The sequence below is a fragment of the Bos taurus genome, chromosome 28 (genome assembly GCF_002263795.3).
Source record: "Bos taurus isolate L1 Dominette 01449 registration number 42190680 breed Hereford chromosome 28, ARS-UCD2.0, whole genome shotgun sequence".
NCBI classification, from domain to species: domain Eukaryota; kingdom Metazoa; phylum Chordata; class Mammalia; order Artiodactyla; family Bovidae; genus Bos; species Bos taurus.
The window spans coordinates 45162141-45166290 of record NC_037355.1 but is presented as its reverse complement, the minus strand read 5'-3'; the positions used below and the strand labels follow the sequence as shown (position 1 = coordinate 45166290).

Sequence of the window (4150 nt, the reverse complement as noted above, 5' to 3'; positions counted from 1 at the left end):
ATTCTCAACTCCTGGTGGCCTTGGCTCATCATCTTTCAGTGCTTGTGGAGAGTGGCCAAAGTGAACAAATACGCCTAAGGGCATTGGACACGCCTGCCCAGCTCCCGTTTAAGTCAACAATTGGTCTGAAGCCGTACTCTTAGTGAAGTAGAGAAGAAAAAGATTTAGTAGTGCAATCAACAAAAAATATCTCCCTCACTCTATTGCATCTATTTGAACATGCTGGACAGGATGACCTGGGAGGTTATAGCAATCTTTCCTACAGCCTCACACGAATATAAACAGTAGATGCCTGTGAAGGACTCTTGCACATACACATATTCCCAAAGGTAAATTTAAGTTAGGCATAGACAAACAGAAGGCAGTGGCTGTGCCTCCTTTGAGATTGAAAGACCACCCTGGTCTCATTGGCAACAGTAGGTCAAAATCTACCACTTGTCTACTGATTAGTGTCTGGTTTGGAGTAAGTAATGGTAATTTGCAAGATAACAGCAGCTTGATGTTTGCAATTCTGGTGAAGAAAAATATCAGCTGAACTCACTGTGTGTTTCTTTTTGAGCAACACCACTCTCTGCTCCGAAGAGAAATTATAAGTTTGAGAAAGAGTTCAGAAATATCTCAGAGCCATGATGTAAGTTAAACAAAATGTGCTTGCATTAGCGAATCGTGGCCCTGATTTGTTAACCTTTGAATTTCTCTGATCCAAGGCACTTATTATACCTGGTTGCAGCTGAATACAGATATTGACAGAGACGTCTGAGAGGAGAAACCAAGATCGTTTATGTGAGTATACAATATGGCTTAATAAGGGTGAATGGGGATTTGCACCAGCAGAAATTTCTCATGGTCTAACAAGACAGTTTGTTTCAGAAACTGACATTTATTGAAATGGGCTTTGGATAATTACTTGTTTTTTCTGTGTTGCTCAGATATTTTGCTCCTTTACATTTTAGTAGCCATTATTATTCTGCAGAAAATGCAATTATATTAATATTGCATTTACCAAGTATCTCTGGCTCCATTATGAGGAATCAACAGCAGGTTTAATCACAAACCAGAATATTAGTTGTAAGCCACATCTTTAATTAAATAATGGACCTTCCATAACAATAAGTTACTCATGTTTATTTGTACTTGGGTGAAAGAGAAAAACAAATTGGGTCTCAAGGTCTTTGGAGGATGAATTCAAGGACAAAATACAGAAATATAAGAGTATGTTAGTGTATTCCTGAACATGATTTCAAGAGCAAATGCCTAGTCTTTTGGAAAAGCTCCTACTTGGGAGGATTTTAATATCTTATGGTTTCAATCTCTCACATTTTACAGGACTATGTCCTCATTAGGATCTCAAATTTCACGGGCACCACAAGGCTACCCCAACTCAGATTTAATCAGCAGCAGACACCCATCAGAAGGAAGGAAGGGCCATCCCTGCCCCCTGGTAAGCCCTCCCATTAATGAAATATTCACCAAGAAAACAGGGCCAGGATACAAACAAACAGTACTGGCCACGGCCTCACCGCGCTTCTAACCTCCTGTGATCTTTGGCTTCTGTTCAGTAATTGTATTTATTTTGATTTCATTAAAAAATGTGAGAGATGGAATTCCACTCAGGCCTGAAGTTCAAAGATTTATAGCTCAGATACAACAAAGAGAGCTGTCTCAGTGTCCGTATTAGTTTGGGGTTAGGAGCGCTTGTATAGTTGGGATGTTTTCCTGCAAATGAGGTAACAGACATTCCTCATATGTTCTCAGCAGTTTACAAACGATTTATGGTATACCATCGTAATCATTTTCCTCATTCTGAGCTTGATAACTGCATTAGGTGAGGTCCATCTCACGTTACAAATTGCCACCTCATTTTCCCAGATTTGTGAGATTAAAGACAAAAATGCTTCAGAGATACCACAGATTGAAATAAGTTTATTCCATTTGTAGATGTCTATTTGCTCCAAGAGCCAGGCCTGCAGATATGAAGATGAGTCACCGTTCCAGCAGTGTCAGTGATGTGACTGATACTACATGTGTCAGAAACCATATTCACAGTTTTACTAGTACACTTTGAATCAGGAATCCAGCTGGGAAATAATTCCCAAACCTATGTCGCCGGACATTGTTAAATACGCTCCCATGATCAGATTCTTCATCAACAGGAGTCTCCATTCTGAAATATCATGATATCCCTTAAACATGGAATCCAAAAAGAAATGAAACAAATGAACGAGACCGAAACAGACTCAGATGTAGAGAACCAGCTTATGGTTGCCAGGGGGAAGGGCTGGGGGAAGAGACAGTTAGGGAATTGGGGATAGACATGTGTGCACTGCTATATTTAATATGGATAACCAACAAGGACCTATTGTCCAGAGCACAGGGAACTCTGTTCAATGTTATATGGCAGCCTGGAGGGGAGGGTTGTTTGGGAGAGAATTGATAGCTGTGTATGTATGACTGAGTCCCTTTGCTGTTCATTTGAAACAATCACAGCATTGTTAATCATCTGTATTCCAATATAAAATAATTTTTTTTAAAAAAGACTTGAAAAAAAAATAGGAATCTGTATTCTCTATGCCCCTAAGTCCATAAACCACACTGTCTACATGAAATAGAGTGAGTTTTCATCAGAGTTCCATTTTTGGGTGGGCTTTTCATCCTGAGCCTTATCTGGCAGGACTTTATCAGTTGAAGAGGGACATTCATTTTGTCATGCTATGTGCCAATCTAAAACATCACTGCACATAAAACCATATACAATGTATTCCGTGCTTCCAGAGAGAGATAAGGAAACTGCAGTTTGGAGAGACGGTCATGTGCTAGCACTTGACGGAAATGGAGGAGAATCAAGATTCGGGACAAAGAGTCCCCTTTAGCTTGGTGATGCGTGGACTTGACTGATAAGTCAAGAGCACAGGACAGAAGAGCTGAGAGGGGACACTGGGCACGTTTGCCAGAAGGAGGAGCAAGGCAAGTGCTGACTCAGATGTGGACTGAAGACACTGAGTCCAGCCAACGTACGCTGGAGAGGGGGACACAGCGAGAAAGCAATACGCTCCCCAAAGCTGATAAAGCGCCGTGCAGAGAAGTCAGTCTGGAGCCTGGGTCTGTGCGTCTCAACACCATCAGCTTCTGACAGCATGCGTGGCTCTGAGGGGCACTTCATAGCATTTGCTGGGAAATAATACACCGCAGATGAGTCCCAGGGCAGCTGAATTGCCAGGACATCTAGATCAGAGTGTTTTCCCGATAAAAGCAGGGCACTTTCATTTTCAAGGCTTTCCCCACCATGGAAGTCCGGCTGACACACTAGGTGACGATCACCCAATACAGCAGCTATTACTACCGCACTCGTCTTCAGTGTTTTTATTTTGCTTTTCTTTTCACCAAAAATTGAAAGCAAACTCCCCAAAGGTTGACCTCAATGATTCTTTCCCTCTCTTTCCTTTGATTCATGCAGAACATTCAGTGTGTGTGTGGGGCGGGGCAGGGGGGGGGGGATTGTTTTCCGTTTCTTCTTCTTAATTTCATCAGATGAGGACAATTAAAAAGTCCTTAATTGTCTAGAATGGGCATGGTTTTAGCACCAATTTATGCCTTTATCCTAATGTGTCCCATATTTAGAGTAGCAGATTCTTTGAGATTTAGGGTTGTGTGAGCACAAACAACGGGTGACACTTATTTCTGGAGATGGTCAGTGTCATCACCCCAGGAAGCCTCCAAGACTGAGCTCACAGCCTTAAGCCATGAAGAGATGGCCCCACTGTTTCTTTCTCTCCACACTCATGTTGACAGTTCTTTCACCATCACTCCTATGTCAGAACTTTATAAGTACTCAGATAGATGCAAGAGCAGGCACTTTAGAGGTGAAAAAAATCAACCACAATTATATGGACATACTTGGCAAGTAAAAATGAAAGGAAAAAAAAAAAACAGGGAGAGTATAAATATGAAAAACTAAGAATGAGAAATAGTACCTAGCCACAGGTGTGGACTTCAAATTTTATAAGACAGCATTAAGATTAAAATCACATTGTGTTTAAAAATATCTATGCAAGTCATTATTTCCCAGGGAAAAGAAAGGACCAAGATGAAAAAGGAACATAAAGCTTGAACAAAGTCACAGTCATAGAGATAAAGGTGGAAGGAACATGGC

General features: G+C 41.1%; 1 long non-coding RNA gene across 1 annotated transcript; it reads left to right on the top strand.

Moving 5' to 3' along the window:
• The first annotated feature begins 339 nt into the window (after positions 1–339).
• Positions 340–3344, top strand: LOC101902647 (uncharacterized). The gene is made up of 4 exons (XR_003033065.1): positions 340–631; positions 708–783; positions 1327–1441; positions 1939–3344. It is a non-coding gene; the product is annotated as an uncharacterized lncRNA (long non-coding RNA).
• The last annotated feature ends 806 nt before the right edge of the window (positions 3345–4150 follow it).